General features: G+C 38.3%; 1 pseudogene across 1 annotated transcript; it reads left to right on the top strand.

Annotated features, from left to right (window-relative positions):
* Positions 1-3,307: 3,307 nt before the first annotated feature.
* Positions 3,308-4,345, top strand: LOC309843656 (histone PARylation factor 1 pseudogene; annotated as a pseudogene). The gene has a single exon. The product of its transcript is annotated as a histone PARylation factor 1 pseudogene (transcript).
* The last annotated feature ends 11,646 nt before the right edge of the window (positions 4,346-15,991 follow it).

The following is a 15,991-nucleotide window of genomic DNA, read 5'->3' as shown; positions in this document are numbered from 1 at the left end:
TAAGTTGAATGTGACAATACTAAAATTGCTTGATCAGCAAAGAAGAGCAAAAAACATAGATGTCATCAAAGATATGTGTGAGAGCATGGAGTGACTCTTGCCTCCTTAGTTCTTCCTCCTGAATTTGCAGAGGTAAGACTCTACTGAAGAGAGAACCCTAGAACCAACGCCTCACTCCCTTTTGGAAGGGGAAGGGAGTATGTTCCCACAGGCATTTACTTTATTACCATATAAAGAAATTCTCATTAGGCCACAGTTACATACTTCTGAATTCTCTTTTTTATTGTGTTAGTAGGCCTATTTGAAGAAAAACCATGCACTAACACAGAACAGAAATCATTCCTTAGTAGTAATAATTACAGAGATTGAGCGCCAATAATAAGAGACCACTCAGGAGAGTAATGGTACCCAAATTATATCCAAATATATTAAAGACGGCCATATGGTAGAATAATTACCATTATTACTGCTTACTAGCTCAAAGCATCAAACAAGATCTTTTTTCTTTCATCATAGAAACATGTTTTTAATGGCCAGATTTTCTGAGAGCAAAATGGACTGCCATGGAAAGCAGAAGCTTCCCCATAACTAAAAGTAACATAGCGTGTATGTGTTATTTTAGCAGATGTGTTATTTAGGCAGTTCCAGTATTAGATGGGTGCTTAAAGTGATTTTTTAAAATCACTTCTGCGGTTCATTCTTTCTTGCATTCTATAACTATTGAGAACTAGCCACATACACACATGGTCCTAAGGACTGAGGATACACCAGTAAACAGAAACAGGCCATTTCCTCATGGAGATTAAATTCTGATGGGACAGGTAGAAAATAAATCGCTTCTGAAATGTCCGAGAGTGGCAAATGTTGTGAAAATAAGTAAAGCAGGGGAAGGACCTCAAGCAATGGAATAAAAGACAACTTACCAATAAGAAGTCAAGAAAGACCTCTCTAGCCAGTCGGCCATCTTTTTATCTAGTAAATTCTCTAAATCCTCAATCCTGGTCTCTTCCTAAGGTTCTTATCATTTTTCTTTCTTATGTTAATTAGCCTCCACCTGATTTAGTCTTTAACTCCTAAATGGAGAATAACTAAGTTTTTTAAAAAAAGACTGAGAGTGGGGCGCGTGGGTGGCTCAATGGGTTAAGCCTCTGCCTTTGGCTCAGGTCATGATCTCCGGGTCTGGATCAAGTCCCAAGTGGGGCTCTCTGATCAGTGGGGAGCCTCCTTCCCCCATCTCTCTGCCTGCCTCTCTGTCTATTTGTGATCCCTCTCTGTCAAATAAGTAAATAAAATCTTAAAAAAAAAAAAAAAAAGACAGAGTGAGCAAGCATGCACACATGCTGGAGAGAGGGGAAGAGAGAGACAAACAGACAAGAGTGTGAATGCATAAGCAGGGGGAGCAGCAGAGGGAGAGGGAAAAGCAGGCGCCCCACTGAAGCAGGGATTGATCCGAGGGCACTGGGATAATGACCTGAGCCAAAGGTGGACCATTAACCAACTGAGCCACCCAGGTACCCCTAACTTTAACATTTAAACCCAGAAAAACTCAGTAGTATATATTGTAATTTACAGGGGATGTGCAGGGGATGTGCCCAAAACTTACAATGTAAGGATCTTCATACATCTTGTACACAGTATACTTCTTTCCCCATCAAGTAATACTTTGTAACATTTGGTGTCAGGCCTGTTTTAATAATCTCAAATTGTTGTTTCTTTGAAGAGGGGGCATAAACATTTATCCATGTCTCTTGCCCATCTCAAGAAAGTTTTCTCTCTCCTTCATCTATGTCATTCTCTTTATTTTATGAATAAACAAAAATCCTGATATTTAATTGTAAATTTTTATTTCATGACATAGAAGGAATTAAAATACTCTGATCCCAACATTTAATCAAATCTACTATTGGAAAAAGATAAAAAGAAAAGAAAAAAAGCAGTGTTAGTCACCCAGCTTCAAAGCTAAGAGAAAGACAAAACAATCAGATTATAGACCCAAATTAGATACACACATAAAAATAACCCATGGTCTTAATTTTTTAAAAATTTTTCTTTCTGCTTTTCTTCCTTTCCTTTCTGTCTTTCCTTCCTTCCTTCCTTCCTCCCTTCTGTTTTAACTACTATTTCTATATAGCTGAAGTATAGGGATATACTTGGAGAGTCAGAGGGTTGAAAAGACCACTAGGATATTTAGAAAAAAAAAAAAAAAAAACAAGTTTCTGTTCATATAATATGCTAACAATTTGTTGTAACTTTCTAATCATAGGTTCATAGAGTTATACATTGGAATGAGGTAAAAATCACCTTCAAGACCATTAATTTTCCTGATACCCATGCCACCAATATTACCTTGCAGAAACAGTCTTAGCAAGTTAAAGTTAATTGTGCAAGATCATATGCTCATTTCTATAATCAAATAATTAAATGAATGATATTCAGTTCAAGATGGGAGAAAGAAACAATTCCCTATTTTCCTCTTGTTCCTGGTCATGCTAAAGTTACATAGAAAAAAAATAAATAAAAATTAGCAGTACTGGAAAAAAAAGAGAGAGAGAGGTTCTGATGAAAGTTTGAGAAAAGACTAGAAGATACAAAGCAGACAGGATCTGTTCATTGGGGAAATCACAGCAGGGAAACCGTGGCTTCAAATATCCTTTTCTTTTCCTTTTTTTTTTTTTGTAATTTAAAATCATTAACCAACTTAAAGTACATCATTAGTTTCAGATATAATGTTCAATAATTTATCTCAAATATTCTAAGTAGAAGGGACAGAGGTCTGATTTCCCAAGGGATTCTCAAAGGTTCTCCATGCTCAGAGTTACAAAGAGCAGGACAAGACTGTACACAAACAGAGCAAATAGTGACGAGACCTGAAGTTAAATCTAAGAGCTCGTCACACACCCATCCAGTCACATGCCTGAAGTCTCCAGCTCCTACCACTTCTTCCTGACATGGATGAAATACCATACTTGGGCTTCCCAAGCAGTAGCTACAGATCTAGATAACCCAACCCAGTTACAGAGGAGTTAAAGCTCTATGAGACAAATTCTAACCAGTGACAGAGAAATGCAGGAGGGTACAAGGCAAGAAAAAAGTCCTCTTTTCCTCACTCCTTGGGACGGACTTGAGTCTGAGTTTCTCTTTACCTCCCTATAAAAATGTCATAACGGGACAAGGAAGCACATCAGCCTTACAGACTACGCTGTTTTTGAAGGAACTTGATCCAAGGTCATTGTTTGTCATATAAGGTTACATGAAAATGTTAGTTACAAGATAATATGAGGGATTCTGCTGGTGCTGCAGCTACAGAATGGCCAGCTTTGGCGGGAAACACAGGCCCGGAAGGGAGGGGCAGCAGTGTGGGAAACAGTTGATGTGAAGCAAAGTAAATCCTGTGAAGCTGATGTCTCCAGTGACCTTTGAAAAGTAGAAAATCATTATAAGCTTTTTCTGCCCAAAGATTTCTATCACTTCTGGAAATTCTGTGAAGAACTTGATCCTGAAAACCCAGCTGATTCACTTTCTACAAGCCTTGGACTTTGATTAATGGGTCCTTATGATATCCTTGCCGGAAAATGTAAAATGAAGAAAAAAATCAGCAAACCTGAATTTTAACCTTCACTGGAGATTTTACTATGATTCTCCTGAGTTCCAGACCATTGTTACTGGAGATAATAAAGCTCAATTCCACATGGGGTATTTCAGGGATTCTCCTGATGAACTTCCTGTGTATGTTGGTACAAATGAAGCAATGAAAAACTGCACAATTGTTGAAAACGGAGATAATGTGTTTGCCGCAAATTGTTTCTGATGAGAAAGCTTAAGGAAGTAACAGATAAAAAGAAAACTAGAATCTTGAAAAACATATATGAATAACTCACAGAAGCTGCCAGAGAACTTGGGTCCTCACTGAAACACAGAACCATAAAGATGAAACAAAGAGATAAGAAAGTCATGACAAAGACCTTTCACGGTGCAGGCATGGTTGTCCCAGTAGATAAAAATGATGTTGGATAGGGAGAGCTCCCTGAAATAGATGCCAACCTCAAGAGAATTTGCAAAACAACTGTTGAGGCGCCAAGTGATGAGGACAGACTGATTAAAAGTTTTTGCTCCCATTCAGGAAATGACAACTTTTGTGCAGTTTGCTAATGATGAATGTGAATATGGTATGGGGTTTGAGCTGGAAATGGATCTCTTTTGTCATGGCTCACACTATTTTCATAAAGTTGCTGGCCAACTTTCACCTCTTGCATATAATCTGTTGAAGAGGAATCTCTTTGCAGAAATTATTGAAGATCATTTAGCAAACAGAAGTAAAGAAAACACAGACCAACTTTCAGCATGAATGAGAGTTGGCTTTCTTTCAGTGTATATTTTAAAGCATTGGTATACACTTGTGATTTTTGTCTTGTTTTGTTTTTAAGGAATACAGAAAATAAATTGATGGAAGTATTTACTAAAAAAAAAAGATAATATTGGGACACCTGGGGTGGCTCAGTTGGTTAAGCCACTGCCTTCGACTTGGGTCGAAGGGTCCTGGGATCAGGAGTCCCACATGGGGCTCCTTGCTCAGCGGGGAGCCTGCTTCTCTCTCTGCCTCTGCCTGCCACTCCACCTGCTTGTGTTCTCTCTCTCTCTCTGACAAATAAATAAATAAACAAAATCTTTAAAAAAAAAAAAAGATAATATGAGGAATGACGAATTAAATGTAACAAAATGTATGAGTATACACATATTGAAAAACAGTTTGTAAAGATCTAAAAAGAGGTCTCAGTGGATATACATCTAATTCTTAAGAATAAGTAGGAGTAAAGACTTTGACTATTTATTTATACTTCTCTATTTAAAAGTTCTTTAGGTCATCTACTATATTTGTGATTTTAAAGAATACTAAAAAAGAAAATATTATAAAATAAGCTCATATGATGGCATACTATTTTAAATTGAACATGGTGCAGATTTTTATATTATTGATAAGGAACTTTAGGTATCAGAAACAAAAATAGTTGATAAATGGCTATTACTAAAAAAAATAAGGTAAATAAAATAAATGTTCACATCTTTTCTATCTGCTTAACATTCACGGGTCCTAAATTGATATGTTTCTGCAATTAAAATAGGGACTATAATACAAAGCAATGTCTTTCAAAGTTGTATTTATACAACACAAAAGAAAATGCAAATCTGTCAGTTAACGGATTTTTTTTAAATCAATGTGAATAAACAAACAAGTAGATAAAAACTCTTCTTAAAAACTTAACTGAGAGAGTATTTATTTTAGTTGTGCTCTGAATAACAGTATATCACTTGTGCTCTGAAGAAAAAGCCAAGCTCTTTATCTTTGCAAAAAAAGTAATCTCCTTAAAAAAAATGAAATTGATCTCTTTCCTCTAATTTTATTAGATTAAAATTTTAATTTCCTATAATTAAAATTTAGGCACATAAAAACTACAGTGATAGCCTAATCAATATAATACTTCTTTAGCTGTCCATACATATATGCTTTCAAGATGCACTATGGGGCCTCTTTAAGATACCATCATAAATTGGTTTAAAAATACTTTTCTTATTTTAAGCTGAAAGTGGGAAAATCTCCCATAGAGAAAGGGTAACATGTCTATAAAATAACAGAGTATTAACAGAAGGTACTTATGTAAGTTATACTAAATTGACTTTATTTTATTATTCAGTTATTACCTTTAAAATACAATATATAGTGGGGCACTAGGGCAGTTAAGCATCTGCCTTTGGCTGAGGTCATGATTTTAGGGTCCTGGGATTGAGCCCCATGTGGGGCTTCCTGATCAGCAGGGAGTCTGCTTCTCCACTTGCCCCTCACCTCCTCATGTACTCTCTCACATGCTCTCTCTCTCTCAAATAAATAAATAAAATCTTAAAAATAAAGAAATTAAGACTTTAAAAAATTAAAATAAAATGCAATATACAAATAAACCAATTTGTTTTCATAAAGTAAAAATTTCAGGTATTCACTCCTGAATTACTTCCATTTGATTTCAGTAAGAATAAACAATTGATTTTAGGTAAATTGCTAAAGCAATATAAACACACTTCTGTTTGTAGTGAAAGTAAGAGACTTTGAAGACCCTAGAGAAGGAAAGCGATCACTCACACACTGCTGGTGGGAATGTAAAATAGTACAGAAGGGAAAACATTCTAGCCATTTCATAAAGCACTAAATTTGCAACCATCAAAACCCCAGCAATCACAATTCTACACTTACCAGAGACACAAAAACCTAGGTTCTTGCCAAAACCGGTACAGGAATCTTCACAGCAGCATGTTTTGTAATTGCCCAAAACAGGAGGCAACCCCATCCTTTTCCAGGGGGGGATGATTAAATGGACAGTGGCAACTCATACCACAAATACAGTTTAGCAAATCAAAAGGAGACAGAGTATTAACACATTTGTACCACTGGGAAACTCACTTCCCAATGCAGAACACAGGTGGTCAGGGTTTACAAAGCAGGCACTCTGAATGAATTTCCAGAGAATGATTTTGAAGGAAAAATTCAATTCCCCAAAGATCCATACTGTAAAATTTCCTTTTACAGAAAATTCTGGAAATGGCAGAATTCTGGAAATGGGGACTAGCTTAGTAATTGCCAGACACTGGCAGAATGGGTCAGGAGGGAGGTGATAGAGTGACGAAAAGGCAATCAGAAGGATCCTTGCCCTGAGGAAATGAGCTGTAATATGAAGGTCCAGATTTTGTTATGACACTATTACAATTTTCCAGGACGTTATCCATGGGGGAAAATGAGTAAGTGGTACACAGGAATATTTCTATATAATTTCTTGCAAATGCATAAGAATCTACAATGTAATGACAACAGTGGTTTAATTAAAAGGAAAAAGAGAGAGAGAGAGAGTTGAGCCTCTAGTATTGAACAGGACCGAAGTATTCATCCAGTCACTGCGTGGAAGTCTTGGCGGTCAATCAGCCCCGACCACGGTGTTCCCTTAAGAAAGTCATCTCTCCCCCAATGGAGACGTTCCCAAATGCTGCGAGTACAGGAGGTGGCCCAGGAGAACCAAGACAGCAAAGAAGAAATTCTCAAGCAGGGATGGAAATGCATACAGAAAGCAGAGGCAAAAACAAAGAGGTACCCCAGATGCCACGGCGATCCCCTTAGCGGCATACTGATAACGCGAAGACAGGCCGTGGACTGGATGCGCCCAACAGCGCAGACGGACAGCAGGCCACACCCGGAGTGCTGGAAAGCACTAGGAACGAGAACACCTACTGACACTTCAGCGGAGCCGGCCCGCTCGGCGGTTTTGCCCCTCCCGTCCGCCAGGTGGAGCCCGTGCCAGCACAGGCGTCTCACTGCTCCAAGCGCCACGTGCTAGGCCAAGGTCAGCTCTGGCTGAGCAGGGGCTTTGGGTCCCCGACCGCACACCACCTCCCTTCTTTGCTGCTCCAGCCCCAGCGTCGTGCCCAGACCCACCTGGCACACTTGCCCGTCCGCTGCCTCTCTTTCAGGTGCACTTCTGTCCTTCCCCGGACTCCTCTTCCTACCTGCCCTGAGGAGAAGCAGGAAGTAGGCCATCCGCCATGGCCCCATTCACTGCGGCCTCTCCGGGGCCTGCGAAGTCCCGCAGTGTCCGTACCACCAGTCTGCGGCCGTCCTGGGCGAGCGACTCGGTCCAGTGGGCTGCACACAAGGCCCGGTGCTCCGCCGAGGTGACCCGAGATTCGAGGGGGAAGGGCGTCCGAAGGGCAGCCGGCGGGGCCAGAGGCACAAGGGCAGGCGTCACAGCCAGATCCAGCAGCTCTGCTCCCCCGCCACCTGGTGCTTCTCGGCCTCCTCTCGCGGGCGTGCGCACCCAGTACGCAGAGGACGGCTGCGGGAGCGCTGGTGGGGCGAGCAGGCCCGGACGCGGGTGGCACGGGCTCCCGCCTCTGGGGCTCTTCCAGGTATGGCCAGGACTTCCGGAGGAACTACCCGGAGCAACTGGCGAGCCTGTGATGGAGGCCAGGCTCCTCCACCCGGGCTGAAGCCCGCAGGCGCAGCTTCGTCGTGCGGCACCTGCACTTCCGCTTCCCGCGTGCGGGAGAGAAGGTGCGCGCGAGGACGCCTCTCCTAGCTGTGCTCGCTCCTGTGGCTGATGCCTGGGGCGTGGACCTCCCCTGCAGAGCCCCCTGGAGCTGATGGATCCGGAACGGCGCCACCCACAGACAAACAGGCCCCGCAGGCTGGAGGCAGCCCCAGGACTGCAGATGCGAGTCTGGCAAACAGGCCTTCACCGCGGACTCACACACAGCCTCGTGCCACGGACCAACCTTCGGTGCCCTTTCCCCAGATGCTAGTTCAGTGTCCATGCTACTACCGGTGCGCCTGTGTGACCTCCCAGCCACCTTTACAGCGTGGGCAATTCTCCAGTGACCCATGTGTGAAGTCTGATATACTGGAGGAGCAAGCTTGATGATGGACCTTGACCCGTGTCCCACAGAGCTTTTACCTATACCCAGAGCTGAGGGTCGCCTTACACTCCTCTCCCGGCAAAGGCGCACGAAGAGACAACCAGAGCACCTAGAGGCAAGGACCGGAGAGCCAAACCTAGACCTAGGTAGGCTACGTCCCAGCATAGTCGGCTCGCTGGATGGACTGGCCAGCTGCTCTTGATCTCACTCGGACCTGCCCTCAGCAACCCTGCCTTGGCGACGGCTTCTTGGGCTTCTTACTCTCACCAGGGAATAGCCTCATACATTCTTCGTTGCCCCATTTCTTGGTGAAAGGGCAAAAGCCAGATCACCACCCCATTCTCCTCTTAGCATTTGTGCAGAAATGAACTCTAAATGAAGAAATACACACACACACACACACACACACAAGGTTAAGCCTTATCTGAGTATGACTTCAATCAGTATTCTCCATATTCTACCCCCCGCCACAAAAAGTAAAAATGTTGATCCGTAAAACTTTCCCAAACAGTTCTAGTAAGACTTCATTATCACCATTAGTTTTTACATACATTTATAGAACTTAATCTCCAAAGCTTTTGCCATAAGTTGTCTTGCATATTCTTTAATTAAATTCATCTGTGCTTCAACATAACATTTATTCTTTAAAAAAAAAAAAAAGAAAAATGAAAAGCATTTCATTCACTAGCACAAGATTGGTTTTTTTTTCATGTTTGAAACATAATCTCTGCTCTCAAAATCATCAAATGCCTAGCACAAATTTTAAAAATAGACTTTCTTTTTAGAGAAACTTTAGAATCACAGCAAAACTGAGAGGAAAGTAAAGAGTTCCCATACACAGCCTCCCACACAACCAGCATCCCACACCAAGATGGTACTTTTCTTACCTTTTCTGAAACTACATTGACACATCATTATCAAAGTCCATTTTTTATATTCAGGTCCACTTTTGGGATTGTATACTCTATGGGTTTTGATTATAATGACATATATTCACCATTATAGTATCATACAAAATAGTTACACTGCCCTAAAATTCCTCTGCTCCCCTGCCCTACCCCTGGCAACCACCTATCTATAACTGTCTTCACGGCTTTGCCTCCTCGAGCATTGTAAAATAGAATCGTACAGTAAGTAGCATTTGCAGATGCTACTTACATAGCATTTAAGTAAGATGCTTTTTCACTTAGAAATATGCACTTAAGGGTATTTTCATGTCTTTTCATGGCTTGATACCTTATTTCTTTTTAGTGTTGAATACTATTTCATTGTTTGGGTGTATCACTTTTTATCAATTCACCTCCTGAAGGACATCTTAATTGCTTCCAAGTTTGGTCAGTTCAAATAAAGCAGCTTTAAATATACATGTACAGGTTTTTGTGTGGATACAAGTTTTCTTCTCCTTTGGGTAAGTTCCAAAGAATGTGGTTGCTAGATTGCTAGATCAAATGGTAAGAGTACGTTTAGGTTTGTAAGAAACTGCCAAATTGTCTTCCAAAGTGATTGTACCATTTTGCATTCCCAACAGCAATGAATGAGAGTTCCTGTCGCTCCACATTCTTGCCATCATTTGGTGTGTTAGCATTTTGGTATTCTGATAGGTATGTAGTAGTATTTTGTTGTTTCAATCTGCAGTTTCCTAATGACATATGATATTAAGCATCTTTTCATATGCTTATTTGTCATCTGTCTCTCTTCTTTGGTGAGGTATCTCTTCTTTTGTTCGTTATTAATCAATTGTTTGTTTTCTTATTGTTGACTCTTAATGGTTCCTTATATATTTTGGATGTCAGTATTTTATGAGATATGCCTTTCAAAGACATTTTTTTCCTAGCCTGTGGTTTGTCTTATTCTGAGAGTGTCTTTTGCACAGCAGAAGTTTTAATGAAGTTTAATTTTAATAAGGTCCAACTTATCATTTGTTTCTTTCAATAATCATGCCTTTTGTGTTGTATCTAAAAAGTATCCACCATACCCAAAGTTATCTAGATTCTCTCCTGTGTTATTTTCTAGGGGATTTTTTTTCTTTTTTTCATTTTGGGTTTTTGGGTTTTGTTGTTGTTGTTGTTGTTGTTGTTTGTTTTGTTTTATTGTTGATTGGTTGGTTGGTTGGTTGGTTTAGTTTTGCATTTTACATTTAGGTCGGTGAGTAAATATTTGAGTTATTACTTGTGAAGGATGTAAAGGCTGTGTCTGGATTCATTTTTTTTCTCATGTGTATGTCTGGTTGTTCTAGGACGATTTGTTACCTGAAGTTGGATAGCATCAGTCCTCTAACTTCATTCTTTTCCTTCAACATAGTATTGGTGATCCTGGAACTTTCCCCTCTCCCTATAAAGTTTAGAATCATTTTTTCAATAACCATAAAATGCTTTCTGGGATTTTCATTGGGATTGCAGTGAATCTATATATCAAGTTGGGAAAATTAACATCTTGACACAACTGAGTGTTTTTATCCATGAGCATGTAATATCTCTCCCTTTATTTAGTTCTTTGTTTTCTTTTACCAGGATTTTGTAGTTTTCCTTGTACACATAATATCGTCTTGTATGTGTTTTGTTAGATTTATACCTATTTCATTTTGGTGGATACTAATTAAATGGCATTGTGTCTTTTGTTTCACATTCCAGTTATTCATTACTGGATATAGGAAAGCAGTTGACTTTTGTATGTTTATCCTATAAACATGTAAAACCTCATTATAATCACTATTGCTTCCAAGAGTATTTTTGTTGATTCTATGTAGATTTTCTATAGACAGTCATATCATCTGCTAATAAGTATAGTTTTATTTCTTAATTCCCAACTGTATACCCTCTATTTCCTTTTCTTGTTTTATTACATTAGCTGGTCTTCCGGTATAATGTTAAGAAGTGGTGAGAGAGGACATCCTTGACTTCTTCCCAATCTTAATAAGAAAACTTACAGTTTCTCGTCATTAAGTAAGATGTAAGCTGTGGGTTTTTGTATACGTTTTTTAATCAAGTTGAGGACATTCCCCTTGATTTCTTGTTCTCAAGTTTTTAATCACAAATTGAGGTCGGACTTTGTCAAAGGCATTTCTGCATCAATTGATATAAACATGGGACTTTTCTTCTGTAGCTTGCTGATATGATGGATTACATTAATTTGATTTTTGGATGTTGAACCAGCTTTGCAAATCTGGAATAAATGCCACTTGGTCATGGTATATAATTATTTTTATACATTGTTGGATTTGATTTGCTTATTTTTTTTTCTTCAGGATTATTGCATCTATGTTTTTGAAAGATATTGGTCTATAACTTTATTTTCTTGTAATGTCTTTACCTGCTTCAGGTATAAGGGTAATGCTGAACTCAGAATGGGTTAAGAAGTATTCCCTTTGTTTCTGTCTTCCAGAAGAAATTATAATTGATATATTTTTTTTCCTTAAATGTTTGGTGGGATTAACCAGTGAATCCATTTGGGCCTGGTGCTTTCTGTTTTGGAACATTATTAATTACTGATTCAATTCCTTTAATTAATATATATATATATATATATATATATGTGTGTGTGTGTATACACACACATATATATGTGTGTATATATATATTTATACACACACATATATATATGCCTATTCAGATTGTCTATTTCTTCTTTATAAACTTTGGCAGGTAGTGTCTTTCAAGGAATTTGCCCATTTTACTTAGATTAACAAATGTGTGGGCATAGAGTGGTTCATAATGTTCCTTAATTATGATTCTTCTAATGTCCAGAAGATCTATAGTGATATCCCCTTTCATTTTTGATATTAGTAATTTGTGTCATCTCTCTTCTTCTCTTAGTTTTCCTGGCTATTACTGATCTTTCAGAGAACCTCCGTTTGGTTCTTTGGTTTCATTGATTTGCTCAATGAATTTTCCTGTTTTCAATTTCTTTGATTTATGCTCTAATTTTTATTATTTCTTTTCTTCTGCTTACTGGAGATATAATTTCCTTTTCTTTTTCTTAGTCTCTAAGCTGGAAGCTTGGATTATTGATTTTTAGATATTCTTTCTTTCCTAATATTTATAATCAATGCCATGAATCTCCCTTTAAGCACTATTTTCACTGTGTTCAACAACTTTTGATAATTTATATTTTTATTTTCATTTAGTTAAAATATTTTTAAATTTTTCTTGAGATTTCTTCTTTGACATATATGTTATTTAGAAATGTGGTGTTTAATCTCCAAGTATTTCGGGATTTTGCTACTATCTTTCTGCTATTGATTTCTAGAGTAATTCTGTTATAGTCAGAGAGCAGACATTGTATGATGTCTATTCTCCCAAATTTGTTAAGGTATACTTTATGGCCCAGAATGTGGTCTGTCTTGGTGTAAGTTCCATGTGAGCTTGAAAAGACTTTGTTCTGTTCTTGGATGAAGAATTCTATAGATGTCATTTATTTTAAAATTTTAAAAGATTTTATTTATTTATTTGAGAGAGAGAGAAAGCAAGTGAGAGAGAGAGCACAGATCAGGGGAGAGGCAGAGGAAGAGAAGCAGACACCCTACTGTCTGGACATGGAGAGCTGGACATGGAGCTCAATCCCAAGACCCTGGGATCGTGACCTGAGCCAAAGGCAGGCACAACTGACTAAGCAACCCAGGCACCTATAGATGTCATTTATATTCAGTTATTTGATAGTGCTATGGAGTTGAACTATGTCCTTACTGATTTTTTGCCTGCTGGATCCATTACTGAAAAAAGGTGTTGAGGTCTCCAATTATAATGGTGAATTCATCTGTTTCTCCTTGAGTTCAATTAGGTTTGTCTCATGTATATTGATGTTCTCTTGTTAGGTGCATATATATTAAGGGTTGTTAGCTCTTCTTAGAGAATTGGACCTTTATCATTATGTAATATCTATCTTTATTCCTGATAATTTTCCGTGCTTTGATATCAGCTTTCTGTAGAGTTGGCATGATATATATTTCTCCATTCATTTACTTTTGATCTACATGTGTGTCTTTATATATAAAGTGGGTTTCTTATACATAACATATAGTTGTGTCTTTTGATCCATTCTGATAATATGTCTTTTAATTGGTGTATTTAAACCACATTTAATGTGGTTATTTATATAATCTAATACTACCATATTTGTAATTGTTTTCTATTTTTTTCCTGTCTTTTGATCTGTTCTCTTTTCCTGGTTTTTGTGACTTTAATTGCAATTTTGTGGTGTCTATTTTTTTACCTTTCTTAACATATTGATATCACTTCTGTTTTTTATTTTATACTTTTTTAACTGGTTGCTCTGGTGTTCTCAGGATATGTCACAATTTATCCAACTTTACTTTCATATAATGCTATATTGCTTCTTGTGTAATATAGGGTTGACAGTACATGTCAAACACATTGTTGCTATTATTTTTCTTTAAGATTTTATTTATTTATTTGTCAGAGGGAGAGAGAGAGCACAAGGAGGGAGAGCAGCAGGCAGAGGGAAAAGCAGGCCCCCTACTGAGCAAGAAACCCCATGTGGGACTCCATCCTAGGACCCTGGGGTCAAGACCAGGGCAGATGCCTAACTGACTGAGCCACCCAGGGGTCCCTGTTGCTATTATTATTTTGAACACATTTTTATCTGTTCAGTCTACTATGAATAAAACAATAAAAAGTTTTTATTTTACTTTCACTTATTCCTTCTCATATGCTCTTCTTTATATAGATTGCATTTCTGATGTATCATTTTCCTTATCTGTGGAAAACTTCCTAAATATTTCTGCAAAGTACACTAGCAATAAATTTCCTCAATTTTTGTTTGTTTGAGAAAGTGTGTCTCCTTCACCTTGAAGGATAATTTTATAGGATACAGAATTCTAGGTTAGTTCTTGGTTTTGTGTTTGTTTTCCTCCCAACGCTTCATATATTACACTTCACTCTTTTCTTGTTTGCATGATCTCTGAGGAGAAATTTGATGTAATTCTTATCCTCACTCTTCCATAGGTAAGGTGTTGTCTCTGGCGTTTTTCAAGACTTTTTTCATTATCTGTTAGCTTCTGCAGTTTAAATAAAATATGCCTAGCTATAGCTTTTTGTTTCTTTGTTTGTTCTTATTTTTGTTTTTGTAATTTATTTTGCTTAATGTTCTCTGTGCTTACTCAATCTGTGGTTTAGAGTCTAACATTAATTTGAGGAAATTCTGTCTTTATCACTCCAAATATTTCTTTTGTTTCTTTTTTCCTCTGGTATTCCCATTATGCCTATATTAAACTTTCTGCAATTGTCCACAGTTCTTAGATATTCTACTACAGTTTTTTTTTTTTCAGCCTTTTTTCTCTTTTGTTGTAGTTCTGGAATTTCTGTTGACATATCCTCAAGCTCACTGATTCTTCCCTCAGCCATGTCAGTCTACTAATGAGCCCATCAAAGTCATTCTTCATTTTGGTTACAGTATTTATTCTTACAATTCTTTTTTATTCTTTCTTGGAATTTTTATCTTTCTGCTTACATTGCCCATCTGTTCTTACATGTTGTCTGTTTTTTCCTTTGGAGTCCTTAGCATATTAATCACGGTTATTTTAAATTCCTGGTCTAAGAATTCCAACATCCCTGCCAAATATCTGAGTCTAGTTCTGATGCTGGCTCTGTCTTTGCATTTTTTCCCTTTTAGTATACATTGTAATTTTTTGTTGAAAGCTGGACATAGCTTAATTTAAAAGAAACTGTGATAAAATAGCCTGAGATACATTGGGAGGTTGGAGGAGAGGGGAAGCTATTCTATAGTATGACTGATCTTTTAGTGAGCCTGAACCCCTGGACTATGACCTTCATAAATTCTTTTCAGTTTTCTGCCACCTTAGATGGGATAGAAGGACTAGAGGGAGCTGGAATTGAATATTTCCCTCTGCTACATGGTTGGGCTCTGAAAAACACCCGGTAGATCAGAATCTGGTAAAGCAGTTTCTCTTGAAGGCAGGCCTCATTAAGGACAGAGTGATCTGGACATATTTCAGTATTCTGACTTTCCCCTTCTCCTTGCCAGAACCGTGAGAGGATTTTTTTCTCATTTTCACTGTGATACCCTGGTAGGGCTCCATGAGGTAAAAACTCAAAAAAGTGTGGGGACTCCCCAAAGACTGGGCTCTCCTAGAGTTTTTAGCTTTTAGCTTTGTTCATATTGAGCATCTAGCAATTTATCAATTATAGTTTAGGTTTTCCTAACCTAGCACTGGTTTCTACAGAGGTTCCTGCTCTGGGTTTGTGCTCCAGTAAGTGATGATTCTTTGTGTTTGCCTGTTTTACCAATTCTGGAGATGGTGGTTTGTCCTGTGGCCTCAATTCCCTGACAAATCTAACACAATTTGTTGATTTTCAGGTTGCTGAGTTTCTTGCTTGTTAGAATGGAGTGATGACTTCCAAACTCCCTTCTTATATGCTGGACCAAGAATCAGAAGTCTGGTCTAGCACATTTTAATATGTCTCAGAGAACTGAAGCATATTGCAGTGTAAGCTAGAGTCCTCACTAAACAGTCTCTCACAATTTTCTTGTGTAATGTTTTATTCTCTAGCACTCCTTTCATAATTAA

Source organism: Mustela nivalis, assembly GCF_964662115.1.
Source record: "Mustela nivalis genome assembly, chromosome: 11".
NCBI classification, from domain to species: domain Eukaryota; kingdom Metazoa; phylum Chordata; class Mammalia; order Carnivora; family Mustelidae; genus Mustela; species Mustela nivalis.
This window is presented reverse-complemented; position numbering and strand designations above follow the sequence as displayed.